This window comes from Salarias fasciatus, chromosome 13 (genome assembly GCF_902148845.1).
Source record: "Salarias fasciatus chromosome 13, fSalaFa1.1, whole genome shotgun sequence".
Taxonomy (NCBI): domain Eukaryota; kingdom Metazoa; phylum Chordata; class Actinopteri; order Blenniiformes; family Blenniidae; genus Salarias; species Salarias fasciatus.
In genome coordinates, this window is record NC_043757.1 from 20,119,729 (window position 1) to 20,140,850 (window position 21,122).

A 21,122-nucleotide genomic window follows, 5' to 3' on the forward strand; every position below is an offset into this window, starting at 1 on the left:
TTCACCTCACAGTAAAATAAAATCCTCATTTGGATTCCCTTAGAGAGTCAAGCCTCTATTTATGTTTTGAATTTTTCTGTGTGCTTTCTCCTCCCCAAGTTCTAAAACATCTTTCTGGGGTTATTGGAGACTGGAAATAGCCCGAAGGTGTGAATACATTTCTGTCTCTGTTTGTTTTCCAGTGATGGACTTGCTCCCTGTCATTCATAGTCAGCGGAAATCAGCTCTAGACAATAAATAAATCAGCTATAATGAATTGGATAAAGCAATGCAGTAACCAATAAAATGTATTCGCATGAAAATCAGTGCATCATCGGCATATCGTAACAAGTTTAAATCAAAGTTGCCCACACTACAGTGGCCTGCTTACAAAATCTGCCCCACATCTGCCCCAATAACACTGTGTGGCCCTCCCCTTGGTATGTCTTTGTTTATGTGGCCCTCACAGGCAAAGAGTTTGGATATGCTTTCTTTAAATATAAACCATATACATCACCTGCACACTGTCAGCAAAGCGGCAGCTGACTGTATTGTTAATCTGATAAACCACACAGTCTAGATTCATTTACTGCTCGTTTCTTCACAAAAACATAATTCACAAAATATTGTCAGATCTCATTGTATTAAACTGGAAGTTATAACACAAACTATATATAACTCAAAGTCCATTGTCACAATTCGCTTTCTTTTTCAGATAAAACACGCACATTTACCTCGGAGTAAATGTCACTTTGTATCTTATTTGTTAATTGTTTAGGTTGTGTAGTTGATCAATTGAGCCTAGGTCAGTTCCAGCTTTTGCTTAAGATATTTCTTTTTTATAAACCATGCTTCTTTTAGAAATAATTCTAATGTAGTTCAGAAAAAAAATGGTGCTAAACCTTTAAGTTCCTTTTAAAATTCTGGGGGAAACACCATAAAAGCTTGAAGCTTTGCCATGCTGTGCTGAGTAATGCAGCGAATTTCACAGAGACTTTCAGTAATTCCTCTTGAGGTAATCCCCAGATTTAATGCCATCTGGTGAGAATCTCAGTGGTTTGGCAACGAGATGAAACTTGGAAAACCTTTTGAATTTTTGACCTTCACTCTTTCAGATTTATAGTTCGGTTTGCATTAATTTCTGAGGAAAACAAGCTGCGGGTTGCCAGATATATTCTTAATACCGGCTGCAGAGCGATGGCTGGCAGAGCACTTCCCGTCAAAACAGCTTATTTTTGACACAAGAAAAGAAAAGAAGAAAGATTTTGGTAATGAAAAAGGTATTGAACGTTGTCTTAAGTGTCCCGGTAGAGGAAATGCAAGATTCCAACATTTGGCTTCATTTATTGCTGCACTTATTTCTGAATACAATAGCATTTCTATCCAGCGTATTGGTTTTACTGTAGTAAGTAATAGTAAATTGAGAATTGTGAAGCATTTTTGAACAGTTATTAAATTTTCAACATAAAAAGGCTTTCTGCATATGGAAGGGATTTATAGAAGAAGGACTCCAACTTTGTTTTCTCATGAATAAATGCAGCAACAGTCAGCTTGTGCGGAAGGTAAACAAATGCAACAGCAACCTGTAAACGTACAGTGCGGCTCTCCGGCGGCAGCATCTTATTTCACAGATGGTTTAAATAGTAAGACCACTCGGGTGACATACAGAGAGGACACAAATTGCAGCGCCGCAGTCTTTCCGCTCCCCCATAAATCACGGTGGGACCGAGCGGGGAGGGAGAGCATTGACGGAGAGGCTAATGGAGCGAGCAGCTCAGACATGTCATCTTTCAGACAGGTTTACAAAGCGTTCGGTTTACAAAGTTGAGACTTCCGTCCACACACTTTCTGGAACTTGCTGGCAAAACCCACCTGGACAAACTAACTGGAAACTTAACTTTGTGAGTTCGAAATGTCTGTTGTGAAGATAGGGAGTATACTGAACATGCAGCAGCAGGAAGTTTCTCAATTTTTGCTTGGGAAGTTCAAGTATGGCTGCTCGCTCGGTGCTGTGATGGTGAACACTCTCGTCTTATGGCTTTTGGCTTTTTGTGTGCAGTTTGGCTGTTTGTACAGGTTTTTTCTCGGGGTCTTTCAGTTTCCTCGCCCCGTCGAAAAGCGTGAGGTTAATTACCGACTGTAAAATTGCTCATGAGTGTGAATGTCTACCTATAGGAGTGTGTGTCTCTCTGTGATGGACTGGCAACATGTCCAGGGCGTAGCCGTCTCCATCCACTCAGTCTGTCGACTGGGATCGGCTCCATTTCAATGGATGAATCTTCATTAAATCCCACTTTTCACTTCTTCATCTTCAGCTGCTCCTTTTTTGTTTTTGACTTGCCATATTAGATTCTGGTTGTATTTCAGATCTAGATTGGAAACATTGCATTATTTTAAGATATCGCCACATCTGCATCTTTCAAACTCTTAGAAAATACCATATAACTGTGTTGATATAGAAATCCCTAAAGCTTCTTTTAAATCTAAAGCATCCTTCATATCTGCACTCCTATGTTATTATCCTTTTCTTCACATCCAGGATGAACTGATGCTTGTATTTCCAAAGTCACAGCGTAACAAGATGAATGACACTTCACTCCGGAGTATTGATTCCTCCGCGCCACAAACAGATGCTCCGTCATTGGCTGTGACTCACAATCATATTAAGCTGACAACAAGGCGAAGGCCACAGTATCACTGAACGACAGTCCTTCTGCTCTCGATATAAATTACTTCACTTTTCTTTACCTTCCTCCTCTTCCTCTGTCAGAACACACACACACACACACCTCAACAAAGAGCAACATGTGTGTTAGTTAACAATTTAAAGTGTACTAAGGGAAAACTATTCATATGTGTTGGTTTTTATTGTGCATGTCCTGTGCATGTGACGTTCCACTCCTGTGTCTATTATGGGTGATAATTTGAAGCTGCATGACTGTGCAGACGGCCTGATCCAGGTTTCCACTTTTGTTCCGCCTGTTGTTTCGATGCTCTCCAAACAGATGCTCCATCAAATCTCTCCATACTTGGCTGAGCAATGGGAGTTACGCTCCGTCACTTCACGGCCTCTATTCAGAGACACCCCACGTATAGACTGTCATTCACCATGATAGCTTTCAGGGGTGTCTGCTGCAGTGTGTGTGTGTGTACTTGTTTGCTCATGAACAGATGCCAGTAAGCTTTCTTCTCTCTCTTTTTTTTTTCTTTTTTTTTAATTTTATTTGCATGTCCCAGAACAACTCTTTATTTGGAAGTTTGTTGTAAATCCAGCCTGCCAGTTTGTGTATGTTTATTCACATCTGGTCTTCATCCCAAAGTGACGGCGGTGCACAGCATTAAGCTCATATGAAGTGTTGTGTGGCCCCGCCTGCATTTGTCAAAACGCCGCCGCACCTCAGCCCGTCGTTAGACTGAGGGTGGGCTTCGCAGATCAATGGCCGTCACTTTAACAGACAGGCCGGCAGCTGTGTGAAATACGATCACCTTTGTGGGTTGCTTGGCTCTCGCTAATCAGGCTAATAAGAGGCCGAGCATCTGAGTTGTCATCTGGAAAGTCGCGATAGCGTGATCTGTGCTCGGAGGAATTGTTCAAACATGCAAAGACGCTCGCTGGGGGAGGTCACGACCTCTGCTCCAGATCTGACATCCCACCTGTGATACACACACTTTAACAGAAGTGGGCCAGTGCTCTAATGGTGTTTACATGAAGACTTCCTGTTGCCTGCTCATCCTCATCCTTACCTCACAGCTCGCAAATTTTTCTGACCTCCATTTCAATCTTTCATTATTTACATGTGGGAGGAGGAAGCGTGCACATCTGCTCAGCGCTCCGTAAAACAGATTTCAATGTAAAGTGCCTAAAAGCAACATTACGTAAGGTTCACTCGGACGAGTAACCTCTCGCCGTGGTCTCCTGTGAGGACATGCTATTTTATATCGCCTTGTTCCAGGCTTTCATCCAAAATATATGGACGCTGCGGGGAACCAGAATTCTTTATCAGGCAAGAGACCTGATGTGTTGACAGTCACAGAATGCACGAGAAGATAATTGTGATGAATATTAAAGTAAGTGCAGCTTGTCTGGGAATTCTTGTATGACGATTCCACTTCACGCCTCTTGAAAGGATGAGTCCAGCAAATGGTGAAAAAAGAAAAAAAAAAAAGAAAACCTCCAAAAAACACACCAAAAAACCAAATGGATAAACATGCAATACAAAATCTCCTATTTTAAGCTGTATGAAAAATTTTACATATGAAATTTTCAAAATGAACTCATTTTAAAGGTTCAATTAGTTGTTGTAGTCTTTTGCCGAAGATGAAGTTTATTTAGTGAAAATGACAACAACAAAAAAAAAAAAGTGTTTTGCTTTGGATTTTTTTTTTGTTGTCATAAAGATTGCCGAGCTCTGTGTTTGTGCTATAAATGTTTGTTCCCTGAGGCTGTTCTGGATCAGAGTTGAAATGGATTTTACAGAGTCAAAGCGAATGGTGAAGCTAAAAATACACTTTCCCTGCTCTTTAAAACATTTATTGAGGATAAATCAACCAGTAGTAAATGTCAGATATGCTATTTATACATTGTGATTGTGATTGTATGTTTTACTACAATGGAGAAATTCTTGGTCTGGATCAGTTTTACATTCATCCAACCACGAGAGAGTGAAATATGAATAATATGCAGCGTTTAACATATGTTTTGTTAATTTTATCAAATAGTATCAATGGACTACAGTTGATCAAGGTTGTAATAAGAGAGTGTTTGCAGAAAACTATTGATTGATTTATTCCTTATACAGAGAAAAATTGAACGGAAAATTATAACTATGGATTATTATTTAGGTTTACAACAAATTTGATTGCAAATAAATACATGCTAAGAAGTTTATAGTCCTATTGATGTCCTTTAATGGCCTTGTTTACATGCTTTTATAGCACCCTGGGTGAAAAAGTTCATTTTTTATATGTATTTTAATAAGTGACCTATGAGGCAGAGGGGTCCTGAGAGTTTCAGGGAGGAAGCAGCAGAAGAACCAATCCGAGAGCACAAACATTATGGTTTATTATTCAGTTTTGAGATGAAACTATTATAGAAAGAAATAAGTGGAAGAGAAATGTATCATTTATTATAACAACACATGGTTTTATTACTGAACTTATTCTGAATTATACTGATAAGTTGATTTTTATAAAAAAAAAAAAAAGATTTATTAAGAACAATATGACATTGCAGCAGTGGTGACAGTTTAAGACAGTATTCAGATTAGAAGCACAAGAGGAGTTGTGCTTTTTATTGCCTATGGAGCCCAACAGCGGTTAACAATCAGATTTTATATCCGGGGTAAAAACATTAGAAAATCTGGCATTGAAGCAAAATTTCTTCTTGGTGTGACACAAACCAACATGTGTGCAGGCAATATTAAAAAACCCTGGTCTGCAGGGTTAAACACAAGCTTTTTGAAGACCCCTTTGAAAGCTGTTGCATGTTTTTGCACCTGAGCCCCACATTTTCCACCAGGATCCCACACACTCTGTTCTCCGGATTTAAACCTTAGAACAACATTATTTCTGTTTTCATTTTTTATGAGTGTATCCTGGGAAACCTTGCGATCCGCACTCGTATTTAAAGCTTTATTTGTTTTTACATTTAGTTCAGAGGGGGTTGAACTTTTTAGATGCACTGCAGACATTTGTAATGACTCACTGACTCACTTTCCAGCAGGCAACTGCTTGTTAAAAGATTAATACATTATGAGACGATGATAAATGCTGAAACATTTAACAGTACATGCAGTACAAGTAGAAAAGAGTCATGAAATAAGAATTCAAGCAGTCTGTAACAGCAAACAGTGAAGCCTTTCATGAAGATACAGTTTTATACCCAAGTCATAAAGGGTTTTTTTTTCATTTTGTTATTCTGTAAGGTTTCAATGTTTTTTTTTTTTTTTTTTTTCATCAACAGGTGGCGGGTGGGATTCAGCAGGAAGTAGACATGTTGAAATCTGTGCACCAATGTGAGCTTCTCAACATTTCGAATTAAAATGTGATGACAACTGTGAGGCTGTTCCAGTTAGTCATCAGTCCTACAAACAGAATCCAAGAAGGATTTTAAAGTGTTGAGACCTTAAAGGGGCTCTTTGTAAAATACAATGAATTTCCCTGCGGTGCACTAGGTGGCAGTGTTGAGTTACAATTGTTCCTGTGCAAATTTTTTCCAGGTTCCACGCACAGTATCAAAACATGCGGATGAGGTTAATTTGTGATTCTAAATTTCGTGTCTGTCTGTGTGTGTGTGTGTGTGTGTGTGTGTGTCCTGTGACGGACAGGTAACCACTCCAGGATGAACCCGTCTTCAATCATAGCCAGTCTGGATCGGCTGCAGCTCTAAATTGGATGAAGCATGGAAGATGGATGGATGGATGGATGACAATGTGACTGTTGTTTTGACTGATTCTGCTTATTCTTTGAGGTTATATTGACGTACAATAAACTCAAATACTACATGTTCTACCAGTACAATACTTTTTTTGATGATTTACGATTTCTGATGCAGTTTAATGTGACGAATACATTTTCTCTTCTAAATATTTGTCTCACAGATAACAATAACAGCTGTAACTGGAGCCTGTACCAAACCACGTGAGACTGCACAAAGGCAAACCTCCCGGCGCTCTGAGAGTTGAGCAAGAGTGTCTTTTACTTTGCTCTCTTCTTCCCCCCCCCCTCCACAACTCTGTAATTTAATGAACAAAAGCTGCAAGTCATTATTATATTCTAAGAGTTAATTCACAGTGCAATGAATTTATTTTGATTCAAAGCTGCCTTTAATGACACGAAATGAAAAAATCTCTCCATATTGTAAAGTCTGAGAGATCGCCTAATGAGTGCGGGAAAATGCACAGCGGGTGGACTCCTGCCTCGCATTTCTCTCCACTGCGCCTGCACTCATGACACAGTCTGTCTTCAACACATCTGTCTTTACTCACACTGTAAAGCTGACATCATCCACACACACACACACTCACACACACGGCCTCCCCCCACTACAGGGCCTGTGGATGCCTCTCAAGCACTGGGATCTGATATAAGAGGATAAATAAATCAAAATCAACAACAGGCATCTGCTTAAAACAACTGACGGGATCCAGGATGCAGCCCCAAAGCAAACACAGTGAAGGTCAGTGAAAAAAAAAAAAAAAGGGAAATACAATATTGTCTCTGTCTTTCAGGCTTGGAGCAATTGGGACCTTTTTTTTTCTTTCTTTTTTTAACCTTGCTGGGTTTTTTTTTTTCTTCATACATGAATCACACTAATTAGAGTTAGCCTGGATCACCAAGGACACCGAGGAGATAATGGCTGAGATGTTGCACTCTGTTGTCAAGGAAACTGGTCAGCATCCAGGTGGCCTTGGAAGCTCAGAGTAAAGTGCTGACCATCACACACAGACAGAGAAATCCGGAGGCACAGTCCTCAACCTCTGCTTCATATCATTTGTTTTGCCAGCATAGAGGCTTTAAATCCCGCCCATTTTCATCCCTGCCGCCTACTGATGTCTGTTATAACCCAGGTAAAGGGTGGAATCACATTGAGCACATTTTTTCACAATATACAACAATTTCCATTGGCATTCGTCATTGTTAGAGCGACAAAAATCACACTGGAATTTTTTTTTTTTTTTTTTTTTTTTTTTTTTTGCATCCTAAGAATAGCCTCTGGTTTCAACAAAAAAGCAAACTAGAACCAACCTAAAAGAAATTAATTGAGCAAAAAAGCTACAAATTAGTAGCTTATGGATGGAAAATAGGTGTGAGTGGGTGTCAGTGGACGTGTCATGTATTCATTTCCATCTTCTGCTGAGATGCTATTGTGGCGGCTCGGTCAAAATTTTGAAAGTCATGCAAAAGTAAAGAAATTTCAAAAATCTTGAAATCTGAATTCACAGCCGAGCAATATTCAAATTAGCACTTATAAAACCAAGTCACACTGTGCACGATAAATGATGTAAAGGCAAAATGCATCAGAAAATCCATACAAACGTCTTTTAGACCTCATTAAGGAAGTAAGGTTAGCAGTCGGCTGCAAATGACCACAGTTCAAAGGCAAAGTGCATCCTAGAAAACTGAAAAACACAACAGTGAATTACAAAGATGACAAGACTTCAGTCATAGTCCATATTTAATGCATTATCAAATACAACTGTTGCATTACCTGTTGCAAGTCTCTGGGAGAAAAAGGTCCTTTTTTTTTCCCCCTGCAAATGAACATTGTCACATGTGACAGAGAGCGTAAGAAGTGTTCTTTCTCCCAGGGAAAATGGACTCTGCTGTGATATTTCTGGCATTAAGCAGCCACTTTAAGGATGAGATATTGCTGAGAGGAGAGTGGGGCTATAGAATAATTCATGACTGCTGCATGTGTCTTCACAGGCTCACATCTGTGAAAGAAACTGCGACACATAATAATGTGCGCTGAGTAAACACATCACAACAAGCGTGATTACAGTTCCTCGCACTGGAATCAAGCCTCCGCTTTCAGTCTTTTTTTTTTTTTTTTTGGAAATGTGTATTTGGAATCTGAAAATTGTGTCAGCATGTTGGGTCTTTGTAGGTGGAATTCATAATTGACTCCAATTTCACTGTGTCAGTGAATGAGATTTTGCTCCCTGTGGAAGGCAATTAAACAATGGACCCTGCATTCCCCGTCCTGCCAATATTCTGACAGTTCTCCTCTATCAACATGCAACTATCTAATACCAATTAGTTTCTGTCCTTTCAAATACATGCAAATTAAAGTTGCAGCAAATTAACTGGCTTTCCAGCTTATCCCAGGCACTGAAGTGTGGACCCTCTGTGCTATATCTTTTATTTTGTCATTAATTCACCCTGCCGTCAATGTCAGTTCATTCTCAGGGGTAATATGATGGGAAGGGGATTAACCTGACCCAACTTGTAATATCTGATTCAGCTGACACTGATGTAGCTGTTTATCTTTTCCATGTGACTGGAAAAAAATACAAATTTCTCTCCCTCAGCAGAGAAGGAAGCAGCTGAGACAGAGAGAGAGAGAGAGAGAGAGAGAGAGAGAGAGAGAGAGAGAGAGAGAGAGAGAGAGAGAGAGAGAGAGGCAGAGTCTTGTTGTGTGAATGCTTCCATACAGTGAAGCACCTTCTGTAATCATCATCAGTTCGTATTTAATGGAACTTGCTCCCAATGATCTAGCCCCCTCTAGTGTGTAAAGAAATGATCACGTAGGAGCCTCGTGCCTCAAAGGTCCTCCTTTCCCATGTCCCTCATACATCATACATCCAACTGTTTCAGTCTGTTATCCACATATTGCAGCATGTTTTAGCGGCAGCCAAATGAATAGGATCTGGTTTTGATGTCTTGCTTGCCCATCTCCCTTCCTGTCCTGTCATGTTCTGCCCTCAGCTGCCTCAAGTCTCTGCTGGACTTTTTTCTCTCTCTCTCTCTCTTCTGTTACATACATTTGGCTTTTTTTTGATCAGCCACTTTCTCTTTCATCACAAAAAAACAGACTCCTCTCAAACCACTAGGGGGCACTATGAAACAACCCAGCCATTAGCAAATTAGCAGGGGAGTCATGAGTGGTGGTTATGTCTCAGGCAGTTGCTGTTTATGGCTGTGTTACTGAAAATGAAATCCAAAACAAACAGGTCTGCTTGGTACATTTCTCCCCCCCCCCCGCCCCTCCTTCATCCCCCCTCCCCCTTGCTACTCTGCCAATTTGCCCTCATACCACTTTCTATTCCTTTCTTTTTTTTCCCCTTTCTCCCTCTTTTATTTCATTTTTTTCCTCAACCAACCAGTGGTTATGTTGTCTGGAATATGCTAATCTGCTATGCACCGGCAACTCCCTGGGTGAAGATCACTTATTGAAAGCATAGTTGGGAGGGTTTATGCAAATTGAGTCAAATCAAAGCAAGCTTTCCCCTGGTTGGTTACCCCTCTGCATACATTGTGAATTTGAAACCAATATCTCATTCCTGATATTCCTTTTTTTTTTTGTGAAGCCTGTGCCACTTCCACATCACCTCTGAGCTCTCATCTTTGAGTGTTTAATGTTGAATTTATGTTGTTCTTTTTTTTTCCCCCTCTTGTTTTTCTCCTGCGAAGGCTTTGCAGCAGACAAACAGTTTTCTTGTCTGCAAAAAGGAGAAGTTTCATTTCCGTTGAGTGGATTGACAGATTTGTTAGAAGGAAAAGATGGATAATATCCGCTGTGGCCAAAGGCTGCCTTGAAGTAGTCTGACACAGACACTGATTAAGCCTCTTGAGATCTGAGGGGATTGTGGGTCTTAGTTGAGAAAGAAAAAGAGAAAGAGAGGAGCGAGCAGCCAAAAGAACAAAACTGCAAATTGGATGAGATGCAAGTGTCCTGTGGGTGCGCCCAGTGTGGCTTTTGTGTAACTTGTTGTTCAGGTTAGGCCGACAATCAGTCTTGCTTCCTTAACTCCAGACCATTAGGTGAAGGAGTGAAGGGATAAGGAGATCTCAGATCAACAGGGGCGAGCGGCGCCGTGGATAATGTGCAGCATCGTATGCGAGCAGCACTGATGTCTGATTCCTCAACAACAGTAAGGAGGAGCCACGTTACCCGAATCAGATGGGGAAGTACCTAATTGGACCTCTTGACATGCATGTGGGTATATGTTTATAGCACTGTCATGCAAACGCATCTGGTCTCTAAAATAACCCCTGACCTTTAGCTCACCTTGTGCTGTGCTAATTTAGAGTGCGGAGGTGAGTCCTCGATGTTCCATATTTATAATTTGTCGGTAAATTAAGTAAAAAGAGCAGAGGTCATTACCTCGGCTCCAGGTAAATATGCACGCTGTGCAGTCCTGTGTCGGGTATTAAATATAATCAGCAAGTGTCCCTATTACTGGGTTAGTGGAGGTAGCCTCATTGGGAATTTCCAGCTTAAGCAGACAAATAAAAAGCTTATTAGGAACATCGATGATTACTCAACTGTTCACTGCATCCAGGCAGCAAGATTGATGAAATAGATTGAATGCTTTTTCATGCCTTGAGAGGCATCGCTGCACATTCTGCTGGTGCTTCACGACGACTCTGTCTCAAGCAGACAGCTAACAGTTAAACTGGAAGGTTGTTCTTTTTTTTTTCTTTTTTTTCCAAATCTTCTTTGTCCTGTCATCTTGAATGTAATCCATGAAGAGGACAACCTGAGGAAACACATGTGGCTCCGTAGCAACTGTAAAATCCATAATTCCCCTGCCAGTTGTATTTTACATGGCTTTTTGAACAGATATGTGACGCTTTTAATGAGCTACCTTGAATGATATCACGCCAAATCACATTAGAAGTGAAGCATGCGTCCCTGAGTGTGACAGGCACATTAAAACTCAATTCAAAAATATACATTTATGCAAGATATGAACTTTTTTTTTTTTTTCAAACAATCTATATGAAAGTAACTCTTGGATCTTTTTTCATTAGCTGCTGTAGGAATACAAAGAAAACACAGGCAGTAATAGCATGTGTGTGATGTCTTCACAAGTAGGTTTTGTGCACATGTATTCAGTGAGACAGCTGCGCTCCTCCATCTCTTTGTGGGTCAGTTCAATAAGGTTTGGACTATAAGGGAATCACTTGAGCACATTTCAGCATTTAACCCGAGCACAAACCCCATCAGCGCTGCAGAAGCAGCTGTGGATGATTCCTTAATCCAAGCAGACACTGAGAGAGGGATTCATAAAGGCAGAAAGGCTTCCAACAGCATCCTCCCTACTGCACACCAGCAGGGATGAAATTCCCTGATGTCAATGCAGAGGGGTTTGTCGACTGCAAAGTCTAATTGCAATATTAATCAATTATGGAGAATAAAAAGCTAATTTTTATGCCTACCATGTGCGGCTGGCATGCTGGCTTCCTGTATTCTTTATTCACTGGATCGTGTGAGGGTTTGTGCTTCATTGTACAGCGAAATGAAATTATCCCACTTTACTTTGATATTTGCATATTCACTCAGAAACACTTACGCCGCGCCACAGTGAATGCACCATACAAGTATAGTATATTGGATGTTTGCTGGACTCCTGTTGATATAGTTACACAGAATCAGCCCTGCATTAATGGTGAGCGCAGTTCAATAATGTCTCAGTCTGGATGAAAGCAGCCCCCCATAAAAACCATCAGAGGGCAATCGATGTGCTTTCATCCCCAGGACGGAAATTGCACTCATATGGCTCAGACTCTATGAAGGTCCCCCATCCAAAGCCAAATCATTAACATCAAACTTGCAGGGAAGAAATCAAAATGTCACTCCACTCTGCAATCTCTAGGCAGATGAGTATTGCCTCCATTTCTTATACAATTTCGCTCGGCCCATATCTACCCCGAGCATAGCCTACTGTAGGCCTATTTCCTTCAGCACGATTTGACTATATTGGATATTGAAGAGTGGGAGAACTTTTTCTGAAGAATTGTTGAACAAACACCACCACAAAAACAATGCAATACCGTCAGACTTGAAGAATTAAATGAACTGTTCTTCCATAGTTTTCCTTGTCTCATGATAAAAAATGTAATACAGTATCTAACTATCTATCTATCTATCTATCTATCTATCTATCTATCTATCTATCTAGTGTGCAGTAATATGTGGAAAGACACTACGACCCGATGAAAGCTTCTGCAGAAATGTTCGAATTTTTAATACATTACATATATTTATATATAATAATTTGGTGATTCCATTCTTTCCTAAATATTTTATTGTATATAAATGACATGCATTGCTGTTCATTCACACTGACCTAAATGTCTCAGAGGAAAGGAATTCAAGGTGAATATTTCAAATTCCCTTTTAAAGCTGAATTCTAGTTTTTTTTTCTTTTTCCACAGATCACTCAGAGTAATTCAAGTATTAAAAAAAATTAAATTAAAAATATTTGTCTATTTGTTTATTTGGCTGATTGCTAATGAAAATACCAGAATAAGCACAATTTTTTTTCCTCACTAAAATGGAGAAAATATTATTGTTGAAGTATCTTTACTCATATTGTGGTAGCACACTGCCAGATACAGACATAAGAGTCAATGTTGCTCACTAAACAAAGCAACTTCAGTGAGATTGTGGAAAAGATGTCATATTGATCTGTTCATGTAAAACACACACAAAAAAAAAGAAAAACTACTTTTAGGAATCATAGTAATTTGTAGTAGTAATTAAAACTGAGTGATTCTCCCCGAGATACAAGTCGGACAAATAATAATACGAGCCGGGCAACTCAGATTTATTTAATGTAGTAAAGCAATGAACAATTAGCCTTAATCAAACTGTCATTTTATCTGCCTGTTCAAACTGCAGAAATGTGCCCTTCATTTTATTCTGTTATTGAATGATACATATTGACACTGGCAGCCACACCCAACACTAATGTCACCATGCGCGCGCACGCACACACACACACACACACACACACACACGCACACACACACACACACACACACAAAGTCAGCAGCAAAGTCAGGGAATTGACTGATTTCTCCACTGCTGCTGGAATAAAACCAAGAAACATGCCCCCCAAAACTTACACGCATTGGAAAAAAAAAACTACTCTTCTTCTGAAAAACAGAAGAAAAGTTGAAGCAGAAGAATTTCCTTCTAATTGGGATGTTTTTAATGGTGTGAGCTGCCTATTTCAGTGGGGTCGGTGGTCGGAATCTCATAGGCAAATATTTGCAAACTGATGTGCGGCGTGGAAACCAGCACAGGCAATTAGGTGTGTGTTTGAGCCTTGATCATCAATACTGGAGCTGATTTAAATATTTGTTTAAAACATTAGTTCACGCTGGTTTTGTGAACAAATAAAGAAGCACGTTACTATGAAACAATGAACTTTGGCAACACCACTGACTTTTTGTTTGTTCCCATTTCTTCTCTTTGTCGCTACTTCATCATTCCATATCCTTCAAGAACCACCAACATCCAGACTATACAACGTCCTCAAACTAAATTAAGCATCTTCTGCTGGAAATGTGAATGAATTCTGCATTGAGTCACACACACACAGTGCTGACAGCCCAGCTAATACGTCACATCAGCACATTGATAATCGTGGAAAAGATGATTGCAGAAGGCATCTGAAAGTGCAGCAAGAGGCTCACAAGCAACAAGTCGTTTTTGTTTTACAGTAAATAGAGAAAGAAATTCAATAATTGTTATCAGTTTTTCATTATTTGTTTGGCTAATTTCTTGAACCAGGAATTGCATTCTCAGAACTCAATGTGATGGCATTATTTCCTATCACCATGTTACAGATCGCTCATTCTTGTTTCTTGTGAAGTTTTCCTCTATTACCCGTACAACCAGTCCTACACGTAGAACCCAAAGATCATTGAGGTCAGATATTACTGAAGACCTATAGTGCGCACACACACACACACACACACACACACACACACACACACACACACACACACTAAATTAATAGATAAATGAGTGAACAAATACATTTCTTGCTCTCTGCACTGTGTCCTGTCCTAGAATTCCACCACTGAATACAAACCTGTTTTCTCTGCAGAAGTTTTGGGTGATCGAGGAGAGTGTAGATCAGGGCTCATTAGGCTGCACTATACGACCTGCCGCCGCCACTGTGAGCTGATGGTTGATATCATGATTGTAGCCTGAGTTTCATCCGGGACAGCATGGTGTCTTCAGAGGAGTTGTTCTTGTTCATTTGCTTGGCCAGGTGCCTCCATGTTCAGAAATCGTACCGGAAGTGGTCAAGCTCTCTCGATGCATGTTTGGCAGCGTTCACAGTGATGGACTGCAGGCTGTCAGGTAACTAAACACTGTTTAACTGCTCATCTGAGATTTGTGAGATCCCTCTTTTATTAATCAAGTTCAGCTTAAGTTAGTCATGTTATCTAATGTTGCCATAGATTCATATGATATTAATGGTATTCAAGTATTCAAGTATTCTCTCGACTAATTTTGACAATTGAACAAACTGCATGCTTGCTGACAATACATTTTCTACTGTTGGAATTCCTGTTTGTTTTCTGTTTGAATGGTGCATGCGGTTTGTAAGTACAGTAAGTGGGTTGCAACCTTAAAAAAAATCCCAAAACCTCCTCTGTCGATGCCCAACAGCTTTTCTTTGCCTCTTGCTTTGTGTTGCTTGGTGGATTACATGATGAAAGTCAAAAGGAACAGAGAAACCTTCAAACGCTGATAGTTCAGCGGAGCTGAGTTCAGGTCTGCTGACTTGCTTTCCATCTTCTACACTCCAGATTTCTGAAGGTAGTCTTTCATTATTGAGCCTTGCATGAGTGAGCGTTGTCACCTCAGAGGATGGAGTTTGGTCCCAGACTGTGGAGCTGTTGTGTCCTGTTGTAAAGTTTCGACTGGGCATCTCTTTGCATTGAGGACCTGGATCCAATTATTTTCATGAAGCTTTTCTGAAAGTTTGTCTTCTATGTGTTCATGTCTGGCAGAACCTGTAGATCACTGCTTATGACTTGACCCACATATAAAATGGTGAAAACAATCAAGGTTTTGGGTTTTTTTTTTTTTTTTAATCCTCACAAACAGTTCTCTGAGCATTGAAATTGTCTACAGAGATCTTTAATCCTACCACAGTACATTTATTAGGTCATTGTCTGCCGATTCAAAGCACAGGCAGACCAAAGAATATGCAAATTTACTGGAAATGCTGTGAATGTTCAAACGGTGTATTAAAGCACAGAAGCTTCACTTTTGCCTTCGTTCTTTTGATCATCTGGAATTCATGTTCGTCTCAATGTAAGCCAAGGCCCTCCATGATACGTCCCGCAAACACAGAAAAATATGCCATGTTCTCTCCATCCTCTCGTTCTCACCATTTCCATCTCTGCAGCATCAACATTATTATAATTCTCTGAAATTCACATCATTGGCTGCATATGGAGAAAGTTTTCTGTACGTGTTTGAGAGACAATTGCTTGTATTTATCGCCGCTTGCGGTTTTGACGTTGTTCATGTTGAAGCGTCCATCGCAACACGATACTGCTGCAAAAGCAATTAGCAGCCATATAAACACTGCTGCTTCACTGTAGTGCTAAATTGAAATAATGCAAGGCAGATGACATGTAATTGCTGTAATTACATTTTAATTACACTCCTGTCGTCATTCGATAGCTTCTTTCACTCGGCATTATAGATCATGATTGGCATGAGCCACTCGGCAAAAACATGCAACTCACTGAAGGTTTTTGTGGAATTTGTTCTTATGCTTTTTCTAAACAAATTGAGGTTGAAAATAAATTACTTGCATTAGCCACTATTTCTGAAATCAGTGTAATTCTGCAATAAAAAAACAAAAAAAAAAACCCCACAAGTGCTCCTTCCCAGACGGCCGCCGAGGCTGCTGCCACCGCCGACCTCTCTGTTTACCAATTGCTCCGAGTCATTGCAGGCGAAACGCGAGTGTATTAATGATGGCCACGCTCCACAGAGAGGGAGGTCTGGCAATTGTGCATGTTGGTTTGCTGTCGTGTCGCATTGGGACGCTTAATGGATCTGCGCCATCATTAACTCTCCCGGCTTTGACAAGTCAAAAGGTCTGCGCTGAAGAAGCGTGCGGCTCAGGCTTGACCCTGACTTCTCCGAGAACAGCAGGAAAATGCAGCCTCCGGCGTGGAGGAGCGCCTTGATTCACGGCAGGGAAACAGGCAGATAAAAGTCCGAAGGAAGTAGGATACACATTATATAAATGGAGGTCCCATTTTTATTTTTTTTTGTGTGTAATGACAGACACATTTTCAAAGAGTAGTTTGGATTATTTGAAGTGGGCTTGTGTGAGACTCTTATTGATCGTCACAGTCCTGCGTTTGGTATATCGAGGTCAGCCCCATTCTCCTTCTGGAGGTACAGGCGCCTCTATGGCTGCATGAAAGCAGAGATATCCATTACTGAGGACACACACTTTTAACATGTTAACAATGAAAAGCGGCAAACCTCACCCACCCAAACTTACAAGGGTTTTTCTGAGTTTGGAATTAAGGTTTCTCTTATTTTTAATCATTGATATTTCAAAAATATCATGAGTTTCTTACCTCTGTGACTTAAAAAACACATATCGACACAGACATAGAGAGGGCCCCACCCCCCTGTGCTGGATAAAGAGTCTGAGAAAGTTGACAGATGCATTTGGTGTATGTTTATATGGAGATATACTGCTGCTTGCACTACTTATGTACTGTGTGTTTGCATATTTCCACACCATGTTCTTCAATGCAAATGCACTAAGTGAAAAAAAGAGAATCTGAGAAGTGTCAGAAGAATTATGAAGTATTGTTTATTGTGAAAAGTACACAGTGGGAATAAATAGCATGCGCTGTCATCATTTTCACAAATTCAAGAAATCCTGCACAAGCAGCTCCTTTTTCAATAAAAGCCACTATTCAATCATATGTTTGTCCTGCCATCAGCCTAACGTTGCCTATTTGGAAGAATATAACCAATTTTATTACTTACCTCAGATAAAGGAGCTGTAACAATTTTTAACTGCCATCCAAACAAAGGCGTGTGCACAGAAGAGACGGACCGAGACCCCATGAGGAGCAAGTTTCAGTCGACTTACAAACGAATTGTGGTGAGGTTTTGATTGAAATCTCAGACCGGTGTGCTGTGACAGGTGTCGGCTCTGCTGACTCCTGCCTTTGTTGCTGAGAGCACAGGAGGAGTTTCTCCTCCCGCTGTAACTCTGTTATACATTTTATAAGTGATCCTGACGGTAAAAATAACACCACGAGTGTGTTGAGTCTGCTGGTGCGGAGGTTGTGGGACCCAAAACACAATCATACAAATGAATGTTCGGCGTTGTCTGGTGTTGAACAGTTTACACTGTTTCACACTCAGAATCAGATAGAATATTTTGGATCAAGAAAAAAAACGAGAAGCTGTTTTGGCTGTCTCGGCTTTGCAGAATGAATGAATAAATGAAAAGTACAAAGCAATCTGAGGTGTTAGTGCAGCTCAAGACTTGTGTAGATTGGATGGGCAGCTGGAAGGGATTGTGGCACCTTGAAGCATGTGTTTTCTGTGTGTGTGTGTGTGTGTGTGTGTGTGTGTGTATGTGTGTGTGTGTAAGCCACATTACCTTCTCATATTTTGATTTGACCTTTAATTTTAATGTTAAACATTTCAGTTCGGATGCATTGCAAAATACCCAAATACCGATCACCAGTCCCAAAATGAGAATGAAGCTTAAGTGTATTTCTAACATTTCTGTGGTTTCACATTGGTATTACAAAGCTACAGTTAGAAACAACAACAACAACAACAACAAAACATGTTCCTTAAGTTCACAGCGTCCTGGTATTGCCGGTTTGCTGTGTTTCATAGAGAATCATATGACAACCAGTAATTAATAATGATCAATAGCATAATATATAAAACCAATGCATTATTATTATTATTAACAGCCGCAAATAATGCAATAATTTTTGCCTTTTCAATATAACAAAAATCCACAATGTTTAAAGCTTACTGTGTAACCCGATATTTAAGTTGTGTTTGCGATGACATTTTGGCAATAATCTCATAAATTATTAGATTATTGAAGTAGTTTTTTTTTAATCCCTATTAAAAGCAATCAATGTAATAATACATAAATAGGGATGCATTTCAATCAAATAAACGTTTTGGGCTGGTTTCATGAGGTTTGCTTATCAGAAATAGTGATGAGAATAGTCACATCCTTTCACCGAGGATACATATGATGCATCAGTTATGGCTGCAAAATGTAATTTAATTTTCTCTTAAATTATTGCCATTATGTAAATGCAAACAAGCTCACATGATGACTGTGGCAGTCATAGAAAATGGGGGGGAAGACTTTTTTTTTTTTTAAATTTGATTAAACAAAGTTGCCATTGTTGCCTCAGATTTCTTCAAATTTCTTGTTGAAACTTCTGAATGTTGAATTTCTGAGGAGTGTCGTCCATATCGATCTAAACACATTACTCTCAAATCTCCTATTATCCATTCCCAAGCGTTGTCAGCTTTTCAGTCTGCTTGTCAACACACTTATTTCGCTCGCAGGAACAGTGAATCATTTCAGAAAAGCGTCTTTTTCAGAAATCCAATTTCCTAAGTTCCTAAATTTAGCCTGCGTCGCTGTGAAACTGTGTAGAAATGATTGAAGGGTTGAAATAAAGCAAAATTAAGGCAGGTTTCTCCATTTTACGCCGCAACAAAAGGAAACTAAAATATACCTTTGTGCACCCATGTCTCGTATGATTACTGTGCAATTTGTTGGCCGCGGTTTGTGTATTTCACTTTCAAATGACTCATGTCGATACTTGAAATCCAAACTTCGCAGTTCAGCAGCACCAAAAAAATGCAATCATATTAAAATTAAAACCAAAAACCGAAAACAGAAGCCTTTTTGTGTTGCTACAGTGAGAACACACTCCTTAATGAAAATACATCACAGAATTGGTTTCAAGTTAAATTGACTGTATATCTGTCAAATACATCAAAAGGAATATATGAAAAAAAAACTTTTTTTTCCACTGAGAGGCAATACAGAAAATGTGCAAAGTAATATAAAATACAATCACTTAGAGTGCTTTACAACTGTATTATATAGTGCCAGAGTGCTTACGAGAGATTATTCCTGCTTCACAAGCTGAGAGGATAAAGACTTTAAATATATATATTTCAAGACTGACAACAGCTTTGCTTTAAAAAAAAAACACTGAACTCAGTCCTATATTTTGCACACACTTTGTCTCACAGCAAGAAGTCGGTTCTCACAGAGTGCAGGCTTTCTTTAGGTTTTTGCCCCATGTTAAAACTGTTATTTCAGTTTTTTTTTTTTTTTGTTTTTTTTTTAATTATATTCATTTGCTGATGAAAGACATGGGAATTCTACATATAGTGCCTGCACCAAGTGGGCTTCACACAAAGAAAGGTCCAACGAGACCCTTTTGGAGTGTGGAAAAAAACGAGAGATGGAAAGTTTTCTTTAGTCAGATTGACTCCTCTTGATTCAAGAGGTCTCCAAGAAAAGAAAAAAGTTAGATCTCTCGTTTATATAATAATATCAATTTGCTTCAATTATTCCATTATGTACTGAAATGATAGCACACATCAGTTTTTTCCATCATCAGAGGTCTTTCTCTTTTTCTAATCATGATTTCACCTATATTTTAAAGGACAAAAATATGTGAGGAAAAGCCTCTAAATGCCCCATATTTACATTTCTGCAAATTATGCCGTATTTATTTTTCAGAACTGCCTGCTGTTGGCAGGTTTGGATATTTCTTCATGCCAGGTACATGGCTCTCAAGGCTCATGGGTGGAAATTATAAGCTCAGGTGTTACTGCAATGCTAAGCCTGTCGTATAAAACTAGTGGTTCAATATCGGCACCACACACACACACACACACACACACACACACACACGCACACCACACACACACAGAAGCTCATCAGGGACTGGAACACAATCGTTTTTTGACATGAATGGGTGGTGACACGTCCTTATTTCCAGAGCTGGAGCTTTTTCCCAAACTGTGAGATGAACCGAATGGAAATGCGGCGGCGGCGGCTGGTGCAGGCGACGCAGCTGCCTCGGTCAATAGGCCAGAGCTGCTCAGGACCGGGCGGCACAGCCGATGGAGCCGGATCAAACGGCTTGATCTGTAAAGGGCCTGACTCGAGACACAAATTGACTGCGGGTGCAGGAGAGAGCACCTCTCGCCCAGTCGGATAACTTTCACAGTTCATAGACGCGGGGAGAGAGTTGTATTTTTGGAAGCGTGCCACAGTCATTAAACGTTGACTGTTTCTGAATTCCTCCCACGTATCTGTTGAAGATCTGTCACTGCGGCTCTGATAACATGGGAGGCAGAACCACCTTTGCCCCCGACTCTCCCCCATGTTGGTGATGGAAGGACTTATGCTATTAGACACCACGGGAAAGGATTTCACTCTTGTTACACTCCTGACTGCTGATTGAACACCCCGGCGCTATCTGTTACCAGGAGAGTGGTCCGCTGCCAGCGGCGCTCCTTGTGGTAGTAGATTATTTGCTTTCTCTCAGATGGATGTACTTTACATGACATTAAACAGAAGCAATATGGGATCTGCCTGCTACAAAGTCAT